Here is an 18594-nt window from a genome sequence, read left to right as displayed (position 1 = left end):
AGGGCTTGGAGGAGACAGAGTTCTCTGCTCTATCTAACATCAGCTGAGGCAGCTTGGAGGCTGGGAAATGGACTCATCTGAAAGCTTCCTCATTTACAGGTGTAGTGGTTGATGCTGGCTGTTGGCAAGGATTCAGCTGGTGCTGCCAACTGAGACACCTGCGTGTGGCCTTTCCATGTGGCTGCTTGTCTTTGTTATAGCATGGTGGCTGGGTTCCAAGGGTGAGCCTCCCAAGAGAGAGAACCAGGTTGGAAGTTGTATCACCTTTTTTGACCTGGTCTTAGAAGTTACAGAGTCACTTCTGCAGCATTTTATTCTTTAGAAGCAAGTCGATAAGGCCAGCCTATATTCAAGGGGAGGAGAATTACGCTTTACCTCTTGATAGGCAAAGAATTTGTGGATGTGTTTAAAACCACAGCAAGCTATGACCTAAAGATGAAATTAGTGGAAGAGCATTCCAGGAAGAGGTCCTAGTAAGTAAAGGCCCTGAGAGGGCCTGCATCTCTGTTTCCCCAGTGTCACCAGTGCCTGGCATGGTGCCTTACACATGACAGACTCTCAATAAATATTTGTTGAATGAATGAGTGATTAGTAAATCAACGTGGTGGTAGGTATTACTATCCTCATTTTATAGTGGGAAAAATTGACAGTTATGAAGAGGTATTTAATACTCACAACCCAGAGACAAATGACATTTCATTAACCAAAATTAATTGAAAGTGACCCAGGATCAAATAACATTTTCAGGCACCAACTGCTGTAGGAATTGCTTGAGCTGGTTAGCGAAAAGGGCCGTATTTGCTCTGACTTCACTCTACTGTGCCCTCTCTAATCAGGATCGGAGATTTGCCGATCTACATCACGTTCTTTCCCTATACATCCGTGCTCTCAGAGTCAGCAGACAGATACAAAGCTCAGAGGAATTTCATTGCCAAGGCAATGTGGGGCTATCAGAGGATGAGTATTTGTCTCTCTCCCGAGAGACCTCACGGCGTGGTACTCCTTCTGCTAAGGGTCCGGTCTCCACCCTGCAGTTTAGAAACTGGATCTGTCAGCTTACCGAGCATGGATCCATCTCTTACCTTTGAGTCTCATTAATTAAGCTCAGAGAGCTGATGCATGAAACTAGAATGTCTGTTTATGAATTCATGAGAGGACCAGAACCATGTCTGTGTCTGAAATAAATGTCTCCACATGGCTTGCACGTTCTTTCACTGAAGACAGTCTTGCAAGGAAGGCAAATTATCAGAAGGTTGCTTAGTGAGCATGGAATCCAAATGAGGGGAGCAAGAAAGATGATTCAAATGTTTAATGGCTTAAGCTGGGGAAGTCAGACATCATCATCTTTACTATAGGAAGGGTCATGCAAATGGCACCAGAATATTCACAGCCATTGGCCGAGGGGCCATCTCCAGTGGACAATTTCTTAAATGGGCTCCGCTAATGTTCACCATCATGATGCTCTTTTTTCAACGTTTTCATGGCCAACCAACACTGCCTTGACTGGCCTTTTACTCTTTCTCCTTGCTGTTTTCAGACTTATTCTGTCTTCCTAAGATGACTTTATGCATCTCAGCTCTGATTGGTTTTGTGTAGTTGTAGAGCTTAATTCTCAGAGGATCACCTTATTTCCTTAATTTACTCATACTTGAGGGAGGCCTCACCAAATTCCTCAAGAGCCAAAGAGTTATCTACTATTCTTCTAGTTTTATCCTACTTTATTCAAAAAGATATTTGAGGACGCTTATCAGAGACTTTTGTCCCATCTTTGTACTATGCCCAAATTACTTACTTTCCCCATTTGTAGATAATCTTTACCTTAATTGCCACTTGTTGATTTTTAAAATTAGCTTATTAATTAATTCTTCCTCAGGCACGAGATTACATGAGTATAGTGCAAATGGCAATAAGGACATTCGTGAGACAGAGTACTTTTCTTTCCATAATGGTAAACCCCTGCTGAAGTTACCTTTAAGTTAAATAGAGCCACCAAAACTGCCTCAGTGAATATCTGGCTGTTTTTCAGCCAGGAAAAAGTCAGTTTCCTGCTTAGTGATTTTAAGGGCCTTCACACCAAAGTTCCACTACCCCGTTCCCCACACCCTTTGGTGATACTCGTCAGCTCTCAACATCCTTCTATTCAGATCTTACCTGTTGTCCAGAGTCTGGTTCTCCACCCTGAAGCGCTCTCTGACGTCTTCCTTCAGCCTTACCTCACCCTTTTCAGGATCTTCGCAGTCTTCATGATTTGCACTGTAGAATCCACTGCCTTGGCTTGCTCTCCATTTGTTTGCTCTGTGCTACTCCTATCTTGGGCAGATTGTAAATCTCACAGTGCCAAGGTCATTTTTCCTCTCCTTGTATCTCCCATTCCATCCAGCTTGGCTGGAGCAAACAGCCAGCGTTCCCTCAAGGCCTCAACTTGACCCTACAGAGGACCTGAGAGGTGCTGAGTAGGAGTGGCTGAAGACCTGCGGAGCTTATCTGGGGACATTCGTTAGAAGGGACTTTTAACCAATGTTTTTGAAGGCTCGAGGAAGGACTCTGTTCCTCAGGGAATTCATCCTCTTCTCTAAAGACTGTGGGATTGTCCATGTTTTGCTAAAATGGGTGGATGTGGCAGATGGTCACTAAACTATTCTTCAAAAGCTCTTAGATGACATGGAAAACATAGAATGTTAGAACTGAGGGAAACTAGGGATAATCTAGTCTCACCTGTATTTATTCCATAAACAATGATTTCCTGTTATGTGCCAGGCATCGTGCTAGGGCTTGGAGGTAGAGAGGAATGATGGAATCTTTGCTTTCCAGGAGTGTGTGGTTTCTTGCAGAGAGCACAAAGAGGTGGCTTAAGGGCTCCACAGGGCCATTTAAAAATAAGAGGTTTTAGGGGCCAGCCCCAGTTGCCTAGTGGTTAAGCTTGGCATGCTTGGATTTGTGGTTACCATGGGGGAAGGGGGAGGGTGAAGGGCAAAAGGGGGGATTAGGCACACATGTGTGGTGATGAACTTTAACTAGTTTTTGGGTGGTGAACATGATGTAATCTACACAGAATTCGAAATATATTATGATGTACATCTGAAAAAAAAAAAAAAGAAAAGTTCGCTGTGCTCTGCATTGGCAGGCAGCCTGGATTTGGTTCCTGAGTATGGACCTACGCCACTTGTCTGTCAGTGGCCATGCTATTGCAGTAGCTCACATACGAAAAGAGGAAGATTGGCAGTGGATGTGAGCTCAGGGCAAATCTTCCCCAGCAATAAATAAATAAATAAATAAAAATGAGAAATTTTGGGAAATTGGAAGATCCAGTGATCTGAGTTTGCATTCCCTATGGCCGCTTTATCATTTATGTCAGGGGTTGACAAACTTTTTCAGTAAAGGTTAGATAGTACGTCTCACCTGGGCACCTCTACTCACCTCCCAATCGGATTCCCTATTTTCAACTTTGTTTCCTGCCCATCTGCCAGGGAGACCTTCCTAAAATACAAATCTCATTATGTCTTTCCCGTGCTTAAAATCCTTCAGCCACTCCCATAACCTTCAAGATAAAGTTCCTGCTCTTAGCATGATGTTCAAGGCCTGCATTAATCTGACTGAGGACTCACTTTCTCATTCCAGAAGTGGAGCTGGAAGCAGGTGCTTTTTCCTCCCAGATTCCTAAGACACGAGAGAACACAGGCATGCTCTCATGCTGCCTCAAAGAAGTGGAGAGATCCTTGCCAAGAGAGGACTGAAGGGCTACCATTTCTCTCATTATGGGGGCGGGGGTGGGGGAGCTGGCACATGCAGATGGCAGAGAAGTAGTAGGGGGAGGCACTGCCATGGCTGATAAAGTCATAGATGACTAGTCCTTCTGAATTGGGAAAAAAAAACCAGTCCTCCACCTGTGTGTCTCTGACTGCTCTCACAGAACACTTCTCTTCTGACGCTTCTGGTCACCAAACATGTGGGGTTTTTTCCTCTACGGCAAGCAATTCTGCGATGCCAGCTTGATGTCCTACAATTTAACTCAATTCACTTCAGTTCTGACACTATCTACCTGGAGATAGTGCCAGATTCCACAGGTTAAGGACTCTGTCCCGCAAGACTGCCCCCAGCTTCAGGTGCCGATCGCAAGTCCAGGTTGCCACCAGCGCTTCTGATCAATCGGATACAAATCGGAGGTTCCCATGACCCCTTCTTTGGGTTCAGTTAATTTGCTAGAGCAGCTCACAGAACTCAGGGAAACACTTCAATTTACCAGTTTATTAAAGGATATGATAAAGGATACAGATGAACATCCAGATGAAGAGATACATAGGGTGTGGGAGGGTCCCGAACGCAGGAGCTTCTGTCCCTGTGGGGCTGGGGTACGTCACCCTCCCAGCATGTGGATGTGTTCACCCACCCGGAAGCTCTCCAAACCCCGTACTACTGGGATTTTATGGAGGCTTCCTCACGTAGGCATGATCAATTATTAGCTCCATTTCCAGCTCCTCTCTCCTCTCTGAAGAATGGAGAGTGGGCCTGAGAATTCCAAGCTTCTAATTATGTCTTGGTCTGTCTGGTGAGCAGCCCCCGTCCGGGAGCCCCCCTCCCCAGAGTCACCTCAATAGAACAAAAGATGCTCCCAGTGCTCTTATCACTTAGGTATTTACAGGGGTTTCAGGAGCTCAGTGCCAGGAACTGGGGCAGAGACCAATACATATTTTTTTTTTTTTTTTTTTAAAGATTTTATTTTTTCCTTTTTCTCCCCAAAGCCCCCCAGTACATAGTTGTATATTTCTCGTTGTGGGTTCTTCTAGTTGTGGTATGTGGGACGCTGCCTCAGCGTGGTCTGACGAGCAATGCCATGTCCGCGCCCAGGATTCGAACCAACGAAACACTGGGCCGCCTGCAGCGGAGCGCGCGAACGTAACCACTCGGCCACGGGCCAGCCCCCCAATACATATTTTTTATTGTCTCACACTTTTGTCCCGAACTGCGGGTCTTGGTGGGAGTTAGCACAGAGCCGGAGTGGGTTTTGCACACCTTCACTTATGGGGCTCGCTGAGTGAAGTTGTAACTCTTTAGAGAAGCTGAAATGTGACATGTCTGAAACTCAGTTTCAAACGGTTCAGAAAAAACAGTCTATCTATCTATGGAGAGATGAAGCTAATACAGCAAACTTAACAATGTTGTATCTAGGTGGAGGGTAAATGAGTGTTTATTGTACTATTCTTTCAACTTTTCTGGATGTTTGAAATTTTTATAGTAAAAAAGTTAGAAAAAAGAATATAATGGAATAAGGAGTTTGTAAATACAAACTGTAAAAATAAAAATTGAGCAAAAATTTACTAAAAAGTGAAAATTCAGAACCCAGGAGATAATTCTGTGTTGGAAAGTTGGGTAACTTCTTAACGGTTTCAGCTTTTTCACTTCAAGTGGGGAGGGGAGGATTGAATTAGAAAATTTTTAAAGTTTATTGAGCTCTAGCATCCTGGGGTTTGATGTAAAGTATAAACATGCTCAATTCTGTATTTGCTCTCCCCTTCATAAAGGGTAAAAGACACGCTCCTCAGCTATGGCCAGAAGAACCTCATCAATTTGATACATAATCCACTGATGTCACTTTTTCTCCTTACATCTTCTCCTTGATATTTAAGTGTTGAGCTTACATTCTTCGTGGGCACGCTTAATGACTACAGAATAATTGACTTCTACACTAAGTAATGAAACAACTGACCAACCAGTAAACATTTATTAAGCAACTACTTTGAAATTGTCTGTTAGGTGCTGTGGGGAGTCCAAAAGAAATAGGACATCAACTCTGACTCAAGGAACTTAGTGTTTTGGGGAAGCCCCAAGTGGTTACACACAAACCATCGAGGAACAACCTGGGGTCTTGTAGCCCTGTAGGAGTTCCAAAAAGAGAACGAGAACTGAGAGTCACTTGGCTAGAATACTGGAGGAGCTAGCGTGGAGAAAAAGTTAAGAGCAAGTTGTTCCACTTAGGACCATCAGTATTTGATCTGTGTGCTATCCTTAATCATAGTTGCTTGATTTCACTTATCAGAGTCTGAATCTCTTAAAGAAGCAGGACAATGGGGAAGGTCAGCAGGAGATGTAAGATGGAAGGGAAGTCTGGTAGGGCAAGGGTTTAGGCAGGAACCACAGGAAGTTGTGTTGGGTAGGGGAAGGTCAGGTGCAGTGGGGTAACCAGCAGTGGATGACCCAGGCGGGAGCCCTGGCTGAAACATCAGAAGCAGTTGTTAAGAAGTTGCTCCAGGTGCCAGAGCAGGGTCAAGATAAGAGGTGAGGGGCCGGCCTAGTGGTGTGGTCGTTAAGTTCACGTGCTCTGCTTTGACGGCCTGGGGATGGCGGGTTTGGACCCAGGCGCGGACTTACACATGGCTGATCAAGCCATGCTGTGGAGACCATATACAAAGTAGAGGAAAACTGGCACAGATGTTAGCTCAGCAACAATCTTCCTCAAGCACAAAGAGAAAAATTGGCAACAGATGTTAGCTCAGGGCCAATCTTCCTCAAAAGAAAAAAAAAAGATAAGAGGTGCGTTTAACTACTGAGGTCACCTGAAGGCCAGCATCTGAGACAAGCACCAAGCTAAGCTCCCAGGGAAGCCGTGTATTCCTAAAAAGAAATCTTTCCTAGTCTTAAACATGAGGACCTGTTAGGCAGTGTTTAGTTCCTCTGCATAGGAGCCACGGCCTCATTTCTTGAGCCCCACTCACTGACCATGTCTGTGGGCTGTGCTATGGGCTTCTGGCATTCAGATTTTCATCAGCTCCACCTGCCTTCTTCCCGCAGGTGATACCAGGATCCTCAGAATCTTCCATCTCCTCTGACATTTGGAGTTTGGACTGGGTCTCTGGACTGGACTTTGACACTGTCTGCAGACTATTTTGATAGAGGTCGTGATTCTGGTGAGAGAAAAGTAGGGTCATTTTTTGTTAGAACATTGGCCGTCTTGAGAAATCAATTCCCCTACTTATGTGGGAACATCTTTAAAGGGATTTTTAAAAAAGGAAAATAGGATCTTTACCAATGAAATACCTTAAGAAGGTAGAATTAGAGAAAATTGGTTATTAACCTGCAATAGAATACAATTGGACCCCTATCTTACACCACTCACAAAAATCATCTCAAAACAGATTAAAGACAAATATAAAACCTGAAACTGTAAGACTCTTAGAAGAAGACATAGAGAATGTCAAACTCCTTGGCACTGGTTTTGGCAATGATTTTTTGGAATTGACTAAAAGCATAGGCAACAAAAGCAAAAATAAACAAGTGGGACTACATCAAACTAAAAAGTTTTTGCATAGCAAAGGAAACAATCAATAAAATGAAAAAGCAATCTATGGAATGGGAGAACATATTTACAAACCATGTATCTGATAAGAGATTAACATCCAAAATATATAAGGAACTCATACAACTCAATAGCAAAAAAACCAAATAACTCAATTAAAAAATTGGCAAAGGACCTGAAGAGAGATTTTTCCTAAGAAGACATACAAATGGCCAACAGGTACATGAAAAGGTGCTCAACATCACTAATCATCAGGGAAATGCAAATCAAAACCTCAATGAGATATCATCTCACGCCTGGTAGGATGGCTACTATCAAAAGGACAAGCGATAACAAGTGTTGGCGAGGATGTGGAGAAAAGGGAATCCTTGTGCACTGTCGGTAGGAAAGTAAATTGGTGCAGACACTATGGAAAACAGTATAGAGTTTCCTAAAAAAATTTAAAATAGAACTACCATATGATCCAGCAATCCCACTTCTAGGTATATATCTAAAGGAAATAAAATCAGTGTCTTGAAGAGATATCTGTACTCCCGTGTTCACTGCAGTATTTTCCACAGCAGCCAAGATATGGGAGCAACCTAAGTTCGTGAATAGATGAATGGATAAAGAAAATGTGGCACATGTATACTACGGAATATTGTTCAGTCTTAAAAAGAAAGGCAATCCTGCCATTTGTGACAATATGGCTGAACCTGGGGGACATTATGCTTAATGAAATAAGCCAGATACAGAGACACAAATATCACATGATCTTATTTATATGTGGGATCCAAAAAAAAAAAGGCAAACTCATGATAACAGAATAGTATGGTGGTTACCAGAGGCTGGGGGTTGAAGGAAAAGGAAAGATGTTGGTCAGAGGACACAAACTTTCAGTTATAAGATGAATAAGTTCTGGAGACTTAATGTACAACATGGAGACTATAGTTAGTAATAATGTATTTTATATTTGAAATTTGCTAAGAGTGGATCTCAAGTGTTCTCACAACACACACATGCAAATGTAACTATGGGAGGTGATGAATATATTGATTAGTTTGATTGTGGTAATCATTTCACAATGTTTATACATATCAAAGCATCATGCTGTATACCTTAAATATATACAACTTTTATTCATCAAAAAAATTAAAAAATTATTGCCCATGGAATTCCTATTTCAATATATTTATTAATCACGACGTTTCTCCTATACATACACACACTTGCACAGAGAGCTCATAGTGACTAATCCATTCAGTTTTGCTGGCTCTGGTGTTAAAGAAGTGTGAGGCAGCATCTTCAAGGGTGGTAGAGGTAAGCTGCTTCTAAGATATTCTATTCTCACAGCCCCAAAGTCAAAGGAGTTTGCACAGACCCCTCCCTGCAAAGGTAATTGTCTCTCATTCATGCCTGGTCGGGCCATGTTTGCTCTTGGAGTGATGATTTGAACTATCAACATCCTGCAGGACCCGATCTGGTCTGGAAGAAGAGCCGATGTGTTTTATCTTCCTGATCTTTGATCTGGTCGGTATATTTATTGACCAGATATGTCGTCTAGTACACAAGGCAATGCATACTCTCAGCCACTCTTTGTAAACCATTTCTTCTTTCTTTGCAGTCTTACAATGATGGAAAAATTTTCCTTTCTTTTTAAAATTAATTCTATGATAATTTTTTAAATAACAAGAGTAACATATTCATTGTAACTGGCCAGATAGTGCTAAGATCTGTAGAGAAAAACTTGCTAATACCTGCCTCTCCCAACTGCTCCCTTCTCACCCTCTTGAGGTGATAACAAATGTGAATAGCCTGATGTGTACTTTCACACATTTTCCGCCTTCCATGATCTTCCTGTACACACAAGCACACACATGTGCATACACATACACACACACTACGTCCTTTGCGTGTATCCTTATTTTTATAGCCACACAAAAACCTTTACAAAACTTTCGTATTTGTAATGTAGCTTTGTCAGCAATAGCAGTTTTTATTAACTAACCATTTTAATAACAAAAATTAGATTCAAAATCTCAAGCTTAGTAAGAATTCTTCATAACTCTTACTACAAGTATAATTATCTATGTGTAAGTGATATGTTTCATGTTTTTCTCCCCAGTTAGACCATAAATCCTAAAGAGCAGGGCTCTGCATGTCATTTTCACCATTGTATGGTGCCTGGCACAATGCTTAACTCATAGCATGTGCTCAGTAAACAGTTGTTGAATAAATAATTGGCTTGTTCATGTAGTCCAGTGGTTTAAAATTTTTTAATGTACTTTAGAAGTGTATTTTTTTATTGAGGTCACATTGGTTTACAACATTATGTAAATTTCAGGTGTACATAATTATATTTCAGCTTCTGTATAGACTGCATTGTGTTCACAACTAAATGTCTAGTTTGCATCTGTCACCATACACATGAGCCCCTTTACCCCTTTAGCCGTCCCCCAACCCCCTTCCCCTTGGATAACCACCAATCTGTTCACCTTATCTATGTGTTTCTTTATCTTCCACATATGTGTGAAGTCATATGGTATTTGTCTTTCTCTGTCTGACTTATTTTGCTTAGCATAATACCCTCAAGATCCATCTATCATGCAAATGGCACAATTTCATCTTTTTTATGGCTGAGTAGTATTCCCTGGTATACCACATCTTCTTTATCCATTCATCTCTTGATGGGCACTTGGGTTGCTTCCATGTCTTGGCTATTGTGAATAATGCTGCAATGAACATAAGGGTGCATATATCTTTTTGAATTAGTGTTTTTATGTTCTTTGGAGAAATACCCAGAAGTGGAATAGCTGGATCATATGGTATTTCTATTTCTAATTTTTTGAGAAATCTCCATACTGTTTTCCATAGTGGCTGCACCAGTTTGCATTCCCACGGGCAGTGTGTGAGGGAGAAATGTATTTTTTAAAGGCAGATTTATCAAGGTATAATTTATATACAGTAAAATTCACTCTGTTTAGTGTTATGCATTTATAAGAAATATATACAGTCATAACCGCCGCCACAACCATAGCAGTTTTCATCTGCAGCAGACACAAAGGGTCATGGCTAAAAAGGTCAATACTAATGACGTAGGATATAAATCAGAATTTTTTAATAGATTCTAGCAAAACATTAAAGAGAATGTACTTGTATCAGAAGGAAAGAAGCACCACTAGGATATAATGCTAACTATTTTAGCAGAACAGAGCTGAGAAATCATCCATTCCAGTCCTCTCATTTTGTAGATAAGGAAATCTAGCCCAGGGAGGTTAAGTGACTTGCCCAAGGTGACTGACAGATACAGGACTGGAATGAGCATTGCCTAATATCCAATCCTAAATTCTTTCCAATTCATCACGTGGATTCTGAATTGCTCAATGATATATGGAGCTGAACATTTATTTCTGTTCTTGCCTGTGACTTGCTGTTCTACCTAGAAAGTCATTATTTTCTTTATTTGCCTTGCTGGTTGGCCCCCAATAATCAGGGACCTGAACCTTCATTGGGTACGCTTGTATATAGAAGAAAGCTGGGATCCCTGGCTCAAGTTACTTCCTTTTTTGAGATCTTTGGCTCTGCTTTGACATGTCAATTAAAAAGTCCACTTGAAGCACAAAACTATTCATGATTGGTGAAGATCATACTTTTTTGGTTTTTTTGAGGAAGATTAGCCCTGAGCTAACTGTTGTTAATCCTCCTCTTTTTGCAGAGGAAGACTGGCCCTGAGCTAACATCCGTGCCCATCTTCCTCTACTTTATATGTGGGACACCTGCCGCAGCATGGCTTGCCAAAGCGGTGCCATGTCCGCACCCGGGATCTGAACTGGTGAACCCTGGGCCGCCGAAGCAGAACGTGCGAACTTAACCACTGCGCCACCGGGCCGGCCCTGAAGATCATACTTTGAGTATTATCTTAGTAACAGATTTTTGACAGAACTGAAGAGATTTGGAAGCAAGATTTTGTTTTGTCCAGTATGTGAACAGCAAAGGAGTTAAAAAATGGACAAAAAGCAACCATTTTAGCAACAAGCAGGACATTGTTGACTTAGACAGAGAGGCAAGAATAGATGTAGCCATCCTTCTCTGTTCCCTGGCCCCCACAGGACTAACCAAGCTCCAAACATAGAGGCTGGGGGTGGGACAGTGCTCCAGGGGACTGGTGTGGCTACAGAGATGGAATCTCCATTATTAGTGAGGGAGGTGAATGAGACAAAAAAGTCACCTCTGATTTCCATGTCCAAGATTTCCAGGTCTTCCATTCACATTGTTTTCTAGCCTTTTCAGCATTGTCTTAACAGTTCTGAGAACATATTACCTTAAAAATGTGTTTGAAAGGTGTCTCTGTGCTAAGAGGAAGCAATTGCTCTCTGGTTTTCCCCTCCCCATCCCGGTAATTATGCTTCTGTTTCTCTTAATAAAGCCGAAGAAGTGAGAGCTCCTGCCACTGCATCAGGCTAGAGAAAGCTGCTTTTGCAGGCTGTAGCCTGTCACTTCTCACTAGAAGAGGCGAGCAGGCAGTGGCTTTCTAAGATTGCAGGTTTATTAAGTGCGAAATAGAAACATATAACTCGAGCGATAGAAAAACAGTAGAAGCCTGTATTTTGACCTGAGGCCTGGAACCTATCACTTTGCATTAGCAGAGCAGCCCGAGTCTGACGTGGACCAGCCCAGAGCAGGGTGAGGTCCAGGATTAATAAACAGGGGTCCTGTGAAGATTCTGTAAGCCTGGCCTCACAGGCTAAAATATGTAGTTAATAGGCACTGGCAGGCTTGCTCTCTGATTATCGGGAAACCATCCAATTTGGCTACGGTTTTGCATGCCCATAGGGGGCCAGGTTGTAAAGTCAGCTTGAGCAATTTGATGTCTAATGGCAAAGCTTCTTAATTATGGGAATGAAAGCTACCTAAAAGAGCTTGGAGGCTCGAGCTGAATGGTGAGACCCTAAAAGTAGCTTGTTGCCCTGACCTTTTCTAGCTGGGGCTTGATGACCTGGGAGACCTCCCTGGAGAAAAGACCCTCAGGGGCTGCCTTCAGTGGCTCTCAATACTGGGAGATCAGTCGAGTGTGAAATCTGCAGGATACACAGCTCAAAGGGCCCATCCCCTTTGCTCTATTAGAGAATGTTAGCCTTTGCACTCTGTTTTTTCATTCCTTCTTTTTTGTCTTTCTCATATATTTATTTAGCTAACATTATTTTCTTTCTTTTTTTGGCCTATTTATCTTTTAAGCTTCTGGGTTTTATTTTTTTCTTTTCTTTTCTTTTTTTTTTTTGCTGAGGAAGAGTCGCCCTGAACTAACATCTGTTGCCAATGTTCCTCTTTTTGCTTGAGGAAGATTTGCCCTGAGCTGACATCTGTGCTAGTCTTCCTCTATTTTGTATGTGGGTTGACAACAGAGCATGGCTGCCAACGAGTGGTATAGGTCTGTGCCCAGGAACTGAACCTGGGCTACTGAAGTGGAATGCACTAAACTTAACCACTAGGCCATGGGGCCAGACCCTAAGCTTCTGTTTTTTAATCTGTCATATTTTATATTATTTATTCTTAATATTTATTCTGTTTCTTAATCTCTTTTCTGCTAGTTTATCTTAGGGCCATGATAATCTTATAATTTTGTTTTTGGTAAACTTGCTTTACTAACTTTATTTATTTTCACATAAGGTTTTATCTGGCTTTGACCATAACTTTACAACAGGACAGAGAGGTGGAGCCACACATAGGATGACTGTGAAGAGGGCCCTTGGCAAAATATATGAAGAGGAAACCTTTTTCCTTGAAAAGGCCTTTTCAGCAACCCAAAATAATTTGCCCATTTTTTCCAACATTGGATTTCCTTTCACCAAAACCCCGTGGCTTTGTTACTCAGTAGATCTCGAAGTCTAGGAAAATAATATCAGAATCTACCAATGACATCTGAACTATTGGAAATTTCTGCAGCATCTTGCTTCATAGTTGTAAAGGGAGAGGAGTCTGAGGAGGGAGTCCCCAGGGCCAAGTGAGGCAGTGTTGGGGGGACTGGAAGGGTCACCTGTGGCAATTAGTAGAGGTAATCATGTTTGTAATCCTTGAGCTAACGGTATAGCAAGACTGCAAATTTCTTCATAATTAAAGCTGGCAAGAGAGTTCTTGCCCAAGGGAATGAGAGAGAGTGAAAACCGAAGGAGTAAGCAAGGACGGGGGCATATGCAATGAGAGTCCTGTGCTACTGTGGAATGATAAGATGTGCAATGGGATGAATGGAATCATGTGGAATGATGAAGATGATCCTGTTGAAGCCTACTGAGTAGCCCAGCTTGTCCCCACCCCGAGTAACAGTTTCCTCTGAAAGGCAGAATCAACCTCAGCACCAACCCTTGGGGAAGTCAGGATCTTTCACTGAAAAGAGCACAGGAAAAAGGTCCCCAGACCAGCAGCAGAGGGCGCTCTCATCTCTTCCCGGGTCTCGACCTGCCTGTGGTGGGTGAGACTGGGCGGCAGCCCTGAAGGAGGCTTCCGTCTGAAGATGGATGAACCCTATTCTGTTACCCAGATTACTGGCTTTATGACATTCCTTGTTGTTGTTTTCCCGGAAATCTCCCAAGGCTTTAGTACCATACTGTTCAAATGTTTTGGCCATGACTCAGTTGTGCCATTGAAGCTGTGTTTCTCAAAGTAGGTCTGCAGATGTTTATTTGAAGGAGGGAGTCTTCCACAAGAATTTCTAAATTTTGTGTTTTTGTTTTGAAGATAATCTAAAAAATAAAAGTAAAATGTTCTACCACATTATTTTAGTGCCTGAGGCCAAGTTTGGTGACAACTGAAGGATAAATATCATCATGGTATGCTATGGGAATAAAGATTTTGCAGTAAATTTGAATAGATTAAGGTGGTGGTAAAATTGTTAAATTTCCTGTCCCAAGGATATTGCAAGCATCCTCAATTCCGAAGACCCTCTGTCATTTCAAGTGATGGTCCCGACATTGTTCAAGTTCAAAAGAATCAGGTGGACAGGAAGTAAAGCACAAAACATGCAAACAGTAGGTCTATTAAAACCGACATCAGCAATTTAATTCCAGCAAAACATCATCCATCACCCTGATGTTTCAATTTGAACTCCAGTGATTTTGTACGTTTGTTTGTTTTAGATTTGTAGCTTTGTTTGGGTTTTAAAGTAATTTAAGAGCTATAGGTATAGAAAATTTGTACCTAGTTTTATATTTGTTCATTTTTAAAGTAACATAATAAAAATAATGTAGACCAACAATAAGAGTTTACAGGAATTTTTTTCTTTACAAGGTATTCAAACATTATTCAAGTTTAAGAAACCTGTTATAGAGAACTAAGGGCAGGTTCTTATGTTTATTCTTTCTGTCCCAGGTTAAAGGGGTCATAGCCCCTCTTGAGGCTGGTGTTGGGGTGACAGAGGCAACTAATGAGAGATAAGGGAAGACATCTGGGATGAGTTAGATATTTGTGGACTAGTGTATCCTCTCCACGTGGCTAATTTCTCCTCAGTCACAACCTTGGTGAATTTCATTTTATTAAGGAGGCTGATAGCTTTTTTAGGCCTTATAAAACATCTGAGTTCTAAGAAAATCAGGGGAAAGTTTTAAGTGTTGACCAAACCAAATGGGATAAAGGTGGATATTGGGGTAAATGTAGAAAACTAGAAATTTGGGTTCACAGAGATGAGATGAAGCTTACGTGTCTGGAGCAAATGTGTGTGTGTGTGTGTGTGTGTGTGTGTTGAAGGTCCCAAGACATTTGTCAACAAGTGTCTGTGAGCTGGTGGGTGGGGTATCCAGCTGAATGTCATCACCCTCTTTCCCAGAAGGCTTTGGTCTGAGGCTTCCCCGGGTTCTCTCAGGTGTAAGTCCAGATGTGTTCTGGGTTGGAGACAAGCTCCCACAACTGCTTCTCGTAACTATTACTTGCCGTTGCAATCAAGTGTTGGAGTGACGATGGTGCTGTTGGGAGGCCAGCACTCCTTCCATCACATCTTCTCCCATGTATTTCAGTTCTGTGTCTTGTAAATATGTGTATAAGGTGGAGAACTAGTCTTGGTTAAAGTCTTTCTGGGAAGAGTGAAGACCAGATGAATCCACACAGAGAGATGTAGCTGGAGGGAGAATGCCAGGGATTAATGACACTTGTGACATGTGCTCTCTCCAGGGCTTGGTGCTGATTAGTGTAAACCTTGATGTACCACAGGGTGACTGACAGATGCTGTACGCTACCTCCAGTACCTCCACGTACTGATCAGCTGCTGGGTGGTAGTTCCCTGATGTTCAGAAACATGCTATAGATATTGTGAAATGGCTCTTCTGGATGCAGGAGTACAGTGACAGTGCAGGCGTGTTGTCTATTCGCTGAGCAGCAGCAGGAGTACTGGCCTAGGACCTGTTCAGTGCATCCTCCCTGACCCCATCTGTGGGTGATGGGTGGTAGACAGGGGACCTGGAAAATGGAGAGGCTTTGAGTAATACTTTCTAGACTAAAAATACAAATTGGGATCCAAGGTTTTCTTATTCTATGTTCTTATAACAATCTGTAATTTTCTTTTACTACCTACAGTAGTTCAGAGGGACATATTTGTGGACTTAATTGATTAATGTGTGTCATATGCTCTAAATTTTAAGCTCTACAAGGGCAGGGATTGCGTTAACTTTTACTTGCCAGTGGAGCCCAACGGCTAGACAGTACCTGAGAGGGTTTTCAACAAATTCTTTGAGAATCACTGACTGACTGCTATTCCTGGTTATAAGTATCAGTTATCAATTACTGCATAACAAATTATCCCAAAACTTAGCAGCTTAAAACAATAAATATTTATTATCTCACAGTTTCTGTGGGTCGGGGGTCTGGGACTGTCTTAGCTGGGTGGTTCTGGCTCAGGGTCCCTCATGAGACTGGAGCCAAGATGTCAGCCAGGCTGCAGTCATCTGAAGACCTGATGTAGTAAGTTTTGAAATTAGGATGTGTAAGTCCTCCAACTTTGTTCTTCCTTTTCCAAATTGTTTTGCTCTTCTGGGTCCCTTGCACTTCCGTGTGAATTTTAGGATCAGACTGTCAATGTCTACAAGAGAGCTCGGTGGGATTTGGATAGGCGCTGAGTCTGTAGAACAATCTGGGGAAGACTGCCATTTAACAAACACTAAGTCTTCCCATCCATGAACACGGATGTCTTCTCATTTGCTTAGGACTCCTTTGAATTGCTTTCAAGGATTTTACAGTTTTTACTGTACAAATCTCACACTACTTCTGTTGATTTTATCCCTAAACATTTTGTTCTTTTTGATGAAATTATAAATGGTTTTCTTAATTTCATTTCCAGATTGTTTGTTGCTAGTGTACAGAAACGCAACTGACTTTTGTGTGCTGATCTTCTGTCCTGCAATCTTGCTGAGCTTATTTATTAGCTCTAGCAGTCTCTTTGTGCAACGTGTTTTGCGATCTGGTCTCAGACGCCACATAGCATCACTTCTGCCATGTTCTACTCATTAGAAATGAATCCAGCCCACACTCAAGGAGATAGGATTTAGGCCTCTCCTCTGAAAGGTAGAGTGTTAACACATTGATAAAAACAAGACAACAGGCCCAAAATGGAGTCATTTATGCTAAGCCCCCGTCACTCGACCGAGATAGTTTCCGGTCACTCAGAAATGGAATCTTAGTCAATTAGGAATCGCCTGATCAACATGAGTTAGGTAATCTGCCTGGTGGACCCCTGCCATCCCCTAAAGGAAAGGAATCGTGCAATAACCAATCTGCTTTTTGCCCAGTACAATTTCCTTGTTCCTGTTCTCTTCTGCCTATAACTTTTTCATTTTGTACAGCTCCTCAGAGCTTCTTTCTATCTGTTAGGTTGGATGCTGCCCAATTCATGAATTATTGAATAGAGCCAATCAGATCTCTAAAATTTACTCAGTTGACTTTTATTTTTTAACCTCATACAACCAGTACAATTATTTTTTAAAAATTATTCAGAAATGAAGTGTCACTGGTTTCCTCCAAATACGTATCTCCTGGATAGAACTTGTAGGGGAGGAAGACATTTCCTCTTCCCCAACGGGGGTTCGTCTCGCCGGAGAACGAATTAAATTCACATGAGACAGAATAGCAAGAGAAAATTAAACAAAGCTTTATGAGGAACCATGGCCCGGGGCCTTTCTTCCCGAAGGAATAAAGGGCACCGAAGAAGTGGGGTGCGCATAGTGGTTATATACCCCCAAACAGGGTGTTTCACATGTGATTGAAATGTCCCTCCCACAATAGTCACAAGATTGCCCTATCAGCACAGCACTTGATGGACACAGCAGGTAGCGGTCTGCTGTCTCAGAGGGCGTAGCAGGAGGCAAGCCTATTGTCTGGAGCTGGGCGGTCACAGGTGAGCGTAGCAATCAGTTCCTAGCCTAAGGAAAGATGCTTAATCCTTAAGAAATGCCAAAGTTGGGAGGGGGAGGGAAGTCAGTGACAGGAGGCTACCAGACTAGCACAATAAAATGCAGATTTTAAGTCCTTGCCTTTGGTATTGATTAAGAGTTTTTAGAGAGAAGGTCATCTCCTTTCTTATTCCTGGTACAGAGAGGGAGGCACCTTTTACAGATAGAGATTTACCTTACAAATGTAAAAGCATCTTAACAAAGGGCAAGTTCCATTCCTCAGAGCCTTCTTCCCTGTCCCAGTTTATCAAAAGCAATCAGCCTCAAATAATCCTGATGCCAAAGAGACATATCTTGGGGTGGCCAATTCCAGGTCTCCACAAACTCTTACCCCAGGAGAGTAGATGGTAAATTGTCTCTAACCATTAGTTTATTACATAAAATGTTCACCTGACATTTCTCTTTTGCATTCATTTTCTTCTTGCAGCCTTTTAAAGATAATATTAGCCTTTCATTCTATATGGATTGCTACTCAAACTTTGTGTGTGTATGTGTGTGGCTTTTTTGACCTTTGTCCTCCTGTTTCCTCTGCCCTTTTGCCACTGAAAATAAAATATAATTCCCCTTTTTAACATGACAACGCTTTTCAGCACTCAAGTGAGAAAGTCTTGTGTGGTTTAAATGCAGCTCTTTTCTGTTAGTCATAGTAAAACCAGGGAAAGAAGGATGAAGCTGGGGCAAGAGGTAAAATATTCAAGTGATGAGGAAAAAAATAGGCACAGGGGCAGGGTGGGAAGGGAAGAAGAGGGAGGGAAAGGAGGAAATGGAAGAAAGCGAGGGAAAATACAAATAACAGAGAACACTGGGAAAGAAGAGAGGTTGAGAGAGAATCCTCCAAAAGCTAATTTGACACAGAAACTTCAGCAAGTCTAACTAATCCTGCCCCTATAGTGGTCA

This window comes from Equus przewalskii, chromosome 14 (genome assembly GCF_037783145.1).
Source record: "Equus przewalskii isolate Varuska chromosome 14, EquPr2, whole genome shotgun sequence".
Lineage (NCBI taxonomy): Eukaryota > Metazoa > Chordata > Mammalia > Perissodactyla > Equidae > Equus > Equus przewalskii.
The sequence above is the reverse complement of the archived record's forward strand: the minus strand, read 5'-3'. Positions refer to the sequence as shown.